This window comes from Stegodyphus dumicola, chromosome 5 (genome assembly GCF_044657685.1).
Source record: "Stegodyphus dumicola isolate Sdum_Otavi_A_Nest chromosome 5, ASM4465768v1".
In the NCBI taxonomy this organism is placed as follows: Eukaryota; Metazoa; Arthropoda; class Arachnida; order Araneae; family Eresidae; genus Stegodyphus; species Stegodyphus dumicola.
Genome location: NC_140772.1, coordinates 93957373 through 93967377, shown reverse-complemented (window position 1 = coordinate 93967377; position 10005 = coordinate 93957373). Strand labels below are relative to the sequence as shown.

The following is a 10005-nucleotide window of genomic DNA, read 5'->3' as shown; positions in this document are numbered from 1 at the left end:
AAAAGGAATAAAGTTTTATGAGAAAAGTGTTAGAGATTCTGAACTTATTTTTCTAAAATTGAAAAGGAGAAGATTTTAATATTAATTCACTTTATAAATAAAACGTGCTTTGAAAGCTAGAAACGAAGTTATAAGAAATAAAGAAATGTAAAATAATTAAAATCTTAGATTTCAGTTCGAATAATTGAAAATCAAGGGAAAAAGAAATGATGTAAACTCTCACTGGAACATTAAAATTGCATTATATTAAAGATTACATGTATGCAGCAGAACTTCATGCAGAATTGTAAAGCACAAATGCAAACTTGTGCTTTAAAATTCTGCATGAATTCTGCATGAATGAGCTAGCATTCGATTTTAAAATAGGAATTCTTCCCATGTTCATGTGTTGCTTATTTTTTCAACTGAGAACATTTAGCTCAGAAGAAGGGAATTTTTACTTTGGATACTCAATAACTTTGAACCTTAATATGTTTAGTTTTCGCAAGCTATGTTTAAATTTATTCTTAAGGTCTGACGTTTATTCAGATGAAATCGTAAGGCAATTCTTTTCAATGCACTAAATACATGTTGCAATTCAAACTTTGCAGTATTACTAATATAAAAATAAATAAATAAATAGTAAAAATTAAATAAATAAATAAAAGTTAAAAACTAAAATAATATATAAACAAGTAAATATATATTTAATTAAAAGTTATACTTGCTTAAAATAATAGCATAAAATTGTAACACTTTTTCTCCTCGATATTGTATAACTCCCGTCAAAGAAGACGTGATTTTAATTTGTAAATCGACAATGATGAAAACATAGTTATAATCTTCTAATCAGTAATTAATCTGTATAAATTTAATTAATTTGAGTAATAAAATTACAATGCAGTATCTTCTCTGGTAAATGTATTTTGCTTTTTGGCTTCATCTACAGCATAGTAAATGGATGTTTCTCTTAAGCCTTGTCGAACAATACAAACTTTAGGACAGAAAGAACATATATTACGTAAGGAAATGACCCCTTAGAATACGGAAAGTTTCCAGTTTTGACCATAAAACTTCCCTTCTTCGTCATGGATGGCAGACTGTTTTATCACGGGGAGGGAGACAGAATAAAGATAGGGCAGAAAATGTCCTTCTTAGAAACGCCCAATTTGTTGCCCGGGCAATGTAAAAAATTACTCGGGCCCCTTTATTTTATTTCTAGAAAGCGAATAACTATAAACTTTACGAACAGGTATAGGGAAGAGAAATGCGGGTAACATTTTTTAGATGGGATGCAGTTTGAAAAGAAAAAGATAAAGATAATGTATTTGGTTAATATCGGATTTTATTTCTTAGAAGCAAAAGAACAAGGTTTGTATGTGTAATGTCGGCTTGGGCAGGTGAATTTTATTAGTTCCCTCTTTTCCATTTCAGTAGATTTTCAGGCTATCGTTTTTAATTATCAGTGTTTATTAAAATGTGTTTCAGATCTCTTAGAAATTTGGAAATACAATCGATATAAGTTGCAAGGACTCATTTTCAGTCTTTTATTTATTCATTTTGACGAAGTCTTTGATATTGTACGTTATTTATGTATTAGTACCTTAAGTACCTTATGAACAATTTCGGCATTTTCGGTTTAAATTTAAATTAAAATAGTAGCATATAACTGCGGTAGAGTTAGTAGCAATTGACTGTGTGAAATTAAGCAAATATTTTTAAAGATTTAAAGTATTTTTCTATTTTTCTAAAACGGTCTATAGGAAAATATACCGCAAAACTTTGATTTACTGAAAATGTGACCTTGTGAAGTATTTTTGTTGTTTTGTTAATTGAAACAAACTTCAAGATATAACTGCATCGTTATTTTGCCTATTATTCATCTCACGGAGAAACCGCAATTTGCGTGATCTGATTTACTCACGTGTGAAACAAACTTGAGAATCTAGAGTTAGAATTTGGTCTAATAAGACATTTAACGCCAAATAGTAAGATTTTCTTCGTTTTATCAGCCTTAGAAATACTTTGCATCGAATTCCTCCATTTAAACTTAAAGTAATTTATTGGTATCTCATATGCAACTGATGTTTAGTATTCCTTGTTTCGGAAGAAATAAAGAATAGATAATAATGACATTATTTTATTGATCAGTTTAAAGCACCAAAATCAGTATATTTATGTTTCGAAATAGTAGAATTCTTAATAATTCAGCAACATATCATGCAGTATATTTTCTACGATATTCAGCTTTCAGATTATTTGTGACCCAGTATATATGTTTTTATTTTCTTCTATGTTAGCAGAATTGGCTCGATTATTACTAACTGAAATTTATTTCTTAGATTTTTCACACTGTATCTTGCATAATTACACTTTCACTGCAAAGTATTCGATTAAAGGAAAAACAGCATTTAGCTTTTTAAGTGAAAATATGAAAATATCCCCTTTAAAAAGCTGTTAATTAAAACTGAATTTTTCTTATGCTTTTTTGGTGAAATTTAGCATTATCGCAAAAGTAATCTGAAAAATAAGATGACTAACTGGATAAATAATTAATTTCACAAAGTGGATTAATAATTAGTAATAACAATAATACATACATATATATATATATAAAGAAGAAAGTATGTGTGTTTGGTTGCACTCTAATAACTCAGTCACTGCTATAGCTATCGCCACCAGACTTTCCACAATTCATTTATGGGCCCTGAATCTCAACGTCCAACTTTTTCTGAACAAAAGCAGCCAAATTCAAATATATTAATTAAAAACTCGAAAAAGATCATTTTCGCCCCCATTTTTCTGAGTAGCAACAGTCTCGCACGCTGGAGATAAAAATCTGCTTTATTTTCGAGAAGCGTTGCCACAGTGCGTTTCAAATCGTACAGTTTGTTAATAAAAAAATGTCTAAGTTTTATCATGCAATAAAAATGGTTTTACCAAACATTAAATACATTATTTCCGATTTCAAAAATTCGCGAGAAGCCATTTTGGCTGTTACCATCTTCTTGCGACTTTAATTTAGCCGATATATTGATTAAAAACTCTGTAAACACTAATTTTCGCACTTATTTTTTCCAAGGAATAAGACTGTTTTATTTCGAAATGTGTTGCTACTGCTCGCTTTCAAATCGTACAGTGTTTCAATAAAAATTTGTAAGTTTTATAAAATTTCTATATATAAGGAAGAATGCATGTTTGTGTGTTTGTTTGTTCGTTTTATTGATTTCTGATCAATTATAATCAATTTGGATGAGATTTAATTAATTAGGATTTATCAAACTAGAATTTACGTAAAGATTTGACTTAACTAATTAGATGATTTGAAGCATGGGTCATCCAGAAGCAGAAACAACTTTAATCCAGGAGCCTGATGAAAAGTACCGAAAGTTCTAGAGTATCTCTTTGATAACATGCAGTTTTAAGGGCAGCTCCGATAACAAGTAGCTTTAAGGATAGCTCCTATGACATTTTTATTTTCAATTTGTATACTTTTTCTTCCTTGGTAAAGGTTTTACAGATTTGGGTATGTCTATTCATGTTGTCCATAAAATTCATTATTCGCCCTTTATTTAATAAGTGGTGATCAGAGACATATTCGTCCAAATACAAAAAAATTATGCTAATGCTCGACATTAAGCATTTTTACATTTAAAAATAAGTTTTATAAAATCTACGAATTGCAAAATTTTATACCACTGCAGGTTCTTTCAGTTATATTTAAATAAAGTTTGTACGCATTACGTTAGATATCCGTAAGACAAAATGTAACGTATTTAATATAACAATAGTCCTTCAGGAGCAAAGCCCCTTTGGATTTAAAAAAAAAAAAATGAAATGTTTCAGATTTTAAATTATGTCCAAAGGGGCGTTTTATTAACATAAAATTCAGTTCAATAGCAATGTCGCAAAATAATTTTGAAATGAGCCTATCTTTAGAATTTCCGATACACAGTTCCGCGCGCTGGAGGTGAAACGGTATTTCCCCCGTAGAATGTTACCATTGCTCGCTTTTAAATCGTTGGTTTTGCTACTCAAAAATTCATTAAATGTTTACAAAATATGAAACCAATAAAAAAACAAATTTCAAATTTTCAATTTGGTCTTCCCAAACCCATATTCGTAGGAGGAATTCGTCATTCAAAATTGATGGCTCTATGTACCGTTGTTTTATCACAATGCGAGAAATATACATACATTGATGCAGCGTTTTCATTATTTAATTTCTTCAAATATAATGCAGGAACCTAACATTTGGTGGCAACAGTGTGAAAAGTGATTAGCCGTTTATAGTGATTCAACACAAAATCGCAGAACGGAAACAATAGTCGTTCAGGGACAAAGACCTGTGAACTAATAATTCGAGATTAATGTTTTAGCTTTTTAACTTAATTAAATAACTTTCCTTTGTAGTTTACTAGTGTTTAACATTCTTTAATTGATAATTTGTTACATTTCGTATGCCGAAAGTTTTATCATGCAAGCAGAATTTATAAATATTTAAATACTAGAAAATCCATGAATAAATTCACATGCTGTTTTATTACTCTACGATCATAATCAGATAAACGGAAAAAATCATTGGACTAAGAATATTTTTCACTTAATTATTTATGCAAATAATCTTTCAACTTCTTTATGTAACATTACAGTGTTTGCCAGTATTTCCCAAAACACCTATTCTATGGATAGAATCTCCCTTTCAGAAAAGCATATTAAATGAGATTTTATCGAGAGTCTGCATGTCAATGCCTATAATTAAACGTATTAAGTTCAGATACATTTTTCTGGATTGTCATTTCGTCTGTAGTTTCATACCAATTTACTTCTACATTTTACTTTATGATTTGTGTAAGACTCCTCAGTTTTCAGAAATCATGATCTCAAACTTCAAATTTAAATATCTCTGCCGGTAAGCATGAAAGTAAAGTTCCGTGAGTTTGTTTGTTTTTGTTTTGTGTTTAATTTTTAGGATGACTATAAATGTTTTATAAACAAAACTATAGGGAAATATAAAAAACCCAATAAAAATGTAGAATTTTTAATTATTACACAATTGTAATTTTACACTGAAAAGAGCCACAACATGAATGTTTTCGTTAATTAAATCAATTCTGTAACTAGAAATAAATGTCTATGACCAACAATTCAAAATTTGGGTCCCTTCTGGATTTTTAATACACACTGGATAGATTAAAGTAGAAAGTGAATGCAAATGTATTATTGCAGAAGTACGCCGCAGTTGCAATTAAAACGAGATTAATTCGAAAATATATATGAAATTATGTATGTGTCTTTTGTAATGTTGCTTCAGGGTATGTGTTGATTCTCATTTCAGTTCTCAGAAAATAAACCTGTTTACCAACACTCTCAAATATTTTTTTTAAGAATATACTTACCCTATGATGCAATTTCTCTTCCTTGTTACTGCTTCTTATTCTAAACTGATAAACAAATAGACCTTATGTTGGCAAAAATAACTGAAGAAGTTCAATTACTTGAATTGTATTTGCTTTCATTACATATATTATATTTTCTATAGCAATTTTAAAACTGTTCTAAAACAATCTAGTGTGCACACTATGTGTATTATCATACAGATTTAAGCATTCTTTTCTTACTTTAAAATCGGTCTAATTGCATTTAAGGCACTTTGTTTAAAGATCTTATTTAGTTTAGTGAACATCCGTAAAAGGCATTTTAATTTCCATGGTCAGATTTAAATGACTAAATAATTTATGATTGATAGAAATTATGTTCAGAAAGAATGTAAAGAAACTACGATATCGTAATATAGCAGAAATATGCATGATTTGGGACGTAAATGTATTTCAATTAAACCTCAAAGCTACCTTACAAAGAATGAACTTGGTAAAATATTTAAGTTAACAGCCTAAAAATAAAAATATTTAAGTTAACAGCCTGTGTACTGAAACCTAAAATATGTTATATGTATATTGAAAATCTGATCCATTAAATAAATATTAAAATGGATAAAAATGTGCTGCTGCACTTAAGTACACTATGGATAAGAGTGGGTCACCAAGAGATAGCTAGACGCTTTTCAGAGTACATATTTCTAGTAAATTGTAAGCGATTTAAGTAAACATATTTTTGGAATATTGAATTTCACAATAAAATATGAAAGTTGGATTTCATTCCCGAGATTCTTGTGTTAGATATCTTTTGAAAATATATTTTACTCTGGTTTAAAGTGCTTATGAAATGCATTCAGATAACACAGGAAAAGAGTGATGAAGATGATAGGTGCCATTGAAGGGCATAACTTACGTTGCAGTACATTTATTTGGATCCGTTTTCTGTTGAGGTATATTTATTTGGATATGATGTGTAACAGTACAGCTCACGAACAGTCACATATAACAATTACCGTGCCTTGTGTGCGGCTTTACTATAGTGAGATACGGCTAAATTCCTTGTTTGTAACACTAAAGACTTAAGCATAAGACATCGGATGCGAAATTATAGTCCACAATGATCCGTAATGCCGTAAATTTGTTGTGAATGTTATTCTGCTTTGTTTTATAATAGAGAAGAAAATAAAGAATAGCATCGTCGTTAGCAACACTGATAATATAGAGGAATTTTAGAGATTGCTTAGCTCTTCTCTCTTTTATCTGACACAAGGAATAAAATACCTTAATTTTGATAAGCCTAGATAATGGTATTATGAATTCTGAAAGTAGGCCTCTACCTCATAGTATGCGCTATTTACAAAACATCCACGTGTAAACTGTATTTTATGTGAATGGGTTTCAAGTGCTTGCAATTTTCAAGTGTTTACAAATCTAAAAAACAATATGATTCTCTTCTTTAATTACATAAATGCTAAATGTCATTCTATTGCCCCCAAAAAGCTTAATGATTGTGTTTCTGATTTGAGATTTAATAAATACAAATGTGTATTTCTTGAAACAAGATTAAAAGAGTGGAATGCATTGCATGAAGATATACATATTTCCATATACTAAGCCATTTGTTCATTTGTGGAGCACCAGCGGCAGAGCGATAAAGTGGCTGAACAGTGGTAGTTCGGTCCGGGGCTCAAAGGGCTGGCTGCATGGACGTTTAAGTGGTTTTCCACATGTAACCTGTATGCAATCCAGTTACCCTTAAAACTTCCTCCACAAAGGCATCCATCCCATTAGGCAGATAGCCTTCTAATGCTTTGCCACAAATAAAACAGTTTTTATTTGCTTTTGTGGAAACGACAGCTAAACTACATTTTTGGGAAGACATTTTTAACTTTATATTACCTGACTTGCCTGAATCTGATAGTGAATTAAAACAACTGCTGCGACATTACAAAATATACACTATTTATAATGTGATACACCTATTGTTTATGCTGCAGCGAAAAGAGGCCTGGTGAATTTCAGGCGCCTGTGATTCTGATTATTATGAAGCTGCTTGTTTTGACAATGTGAAAGTCAATTTACACCTAGGTACAAATAGCAAGAAAATATGCATATTTTAACATATAAAAATAGTACTTCACTGCAAATTAAAGAGTATCAGTAAATAACGACATAAACTAATAATAAAAGAATGAAAACTAAATACATAATGCAAATAAATAAGTGATAATACATAGAACATAATATGTGGAAAAGTTCAGACAGTTATAATCAGCATATAAATATAAATATTAAAATAAAATTTTAGGAATACAGATATTAAGTTATGCTGATATAAAAACAAAATTCCCATTTATAGACAATTATGAAGCACCTAGGTGTTAATTTGATCATACATCTTTTGTGCTTCAGTAAATGATCTGAGGTGCTCATGTATTAGCCTATTTCGTTCCCGTGTTATACACGAATTTTACTTATTCTCCGTTTTCTACCCATCTTGTGCATTACAGTCTCGACGCATGGGAGACAATGCGTTATATCAAGAACTCTTCGATACCTTCTATCTTTATATTTCAGGTCCTATACCTTTCCTTTCTTTTTTATTTTTATAACATTTTATTTCTTCTGCCATTTCAATTTTATATGTAACATGCACATATTGCATTTTTTATTTTTCATTATTCTGAGGTAGCTCCTATATTCTTCCTCTTCTTTAGCATCGTCTTTCCGGCCCTCGAGCTATCGCTTAATTGGTCGCGAGAGGCTTCTCGGCCTAGGGGATACGACACATCAGGTTGACGGAGTTTGACGTCCGATACAACCAAGTAGGAGAAAGTTCCTTCGGCAATTTTCATGCGACCCTCAGGCAGTTGAACCCCGGGTATCACCCGAGACCATAGTGTGTGTTCGAAAAATCAGTGCTCAATGTGTCCTGCAATTACCACAAAGTCTCGCCACCAACTGTGTTCTTCATCGACCCGTGAGCCAAATGCTCTACTGCTTGGATCTGGGATCATTAATTTGCAGATGGTTCGGGACTTCTTAAGTTTTAACCAGTAGTTCTAACTTTTGCCTTAGTAAAGTGAGGACACTAACTTTTTTTAAACAAAGATTCATTGTACCAACACCTGGAGGTGAGAATCGAACAGCGGCAAAGTCAAGGTAAATCGCTTTTCTAATAGATAGCAATTACATTTTTTCAAAATACCATTTCATTTCTTTCAGATAGCATTTCATTTTGATAGCAGTTCTTTCTTCCTGAATTTAGTCCTTTTACTTACAAGAATTAATTCTGCCTGCATACAACTTGCAAGTCTTAATAATGATTTTAACTAAAATTTTAAGAAATGCACAAAGTCATTTGATATCGTTATCCAATCCTAAGAGTATGTTGTAATTATTATGCATACTCAAGGGATTCCATTTGTATGACTGGGGATTATAATGACTCATATTCGAGCTAGACTGCTGACGCTTGACTTTGACACTGATGCATTATGTTGATAGCCTGAGGTGCCTATAGCTCTCATTCATTTCCAAACCTTTTCTTGTCTATTTTGCCGGCAATTTACTCAAGGCGAACTTTGGTTTGATGAGTAGTAAAACAGCCTTTGTCGGGCTCTGATCATTGCTGCTTTTCGAGTATTTTATTTTCGTGTTCTGTCTGTTTGGACCTGAGACAGGTGACAGGTGACGGAGGACGGGGACGCCTGGTGTTTAACAGAGGTAAACAGGCATATGTCCCGCGCCCTCCCCTATCTACCGGAGGTTTATTGAGATCTTAAAAGATTTATTACATTGCCATACAGGGGCAGATGAGAGATACATTGGCTATTTATATTGTATTACAGATTTAGGTTTGCAAGGTATACGTTACATAACATACTGGTTACACATTTAAGAAAAAAAAAAAAAGAAAGAAAGAAAAAGAAAAAAAAATATTAACATAACACATACATGACATGACACATAAATACTATTAATAAAGAAGGTACATGCGCTTAGCAGAAGGAAGATACTGTATTTCCTTAGATGCAGAGGAGTACTTACATTCACTTAAGACCCTGAATTAGTGGGGTTGGCATAGGTCTTGCCCCAGGGCGGTTATCTGGCTGATTATTCTGCAGATGGTATTCACTGTGCCTTTGTTATTAACGATGAATCGTTTGAAGGTTATTTGGTTGTCTGCTGGCAAGTGGAGGTGATTATCCTCCGTGAGCGGGCATTCAAAGATGTAATGGTCTGGAGTTCCGAGCGACCCACAGACGCACAAGCCTGTATGAGAGATACCAAATCGCTCAAAATAGGTGGGAAAAGGCCCGTGCCCCGAGATGTAATTAGTGATGGGAGGTATGGAGTATTGGCGCTCCGTTTTCACTCTAGGCAGAAATAAATTGGTTCTGCGACCCGTATCACAGGTCTCCCATTCAGCTTGCCACTTCTGCAGACCTTTTTCCTTAAGAGTTCTCTTGAGATACGAGGGTGGCGCTGGAATAGTTACCATCTGTGCAGCTATGTTGCGTGCTGCCTCCTTTGCCAGTTGGTCAGCTGTCTCATTACCCTCGTTGTTAACGTGTGCCTTAGTCCATATTAAATTTACAGTTAGTTGAGGATGTGATTGTAGAATATTCTGGAGGTCCGCTACCAA

General features: G+C 32.2%; 1 pseudogene; it reads right to left on the bottom strand.

The window, feature by feature from the left end:
* Nucleotides 1-8213: 8213 nt before the first annotated feature.
* Nucleotides 8214-8366, bottom strand: LOC146997167 (5.8S ribosomal RNA; annotated as a pseudogene).
* Between the last annotated feature and the right edge of the window lie 1639 nt (nt 8367-10005).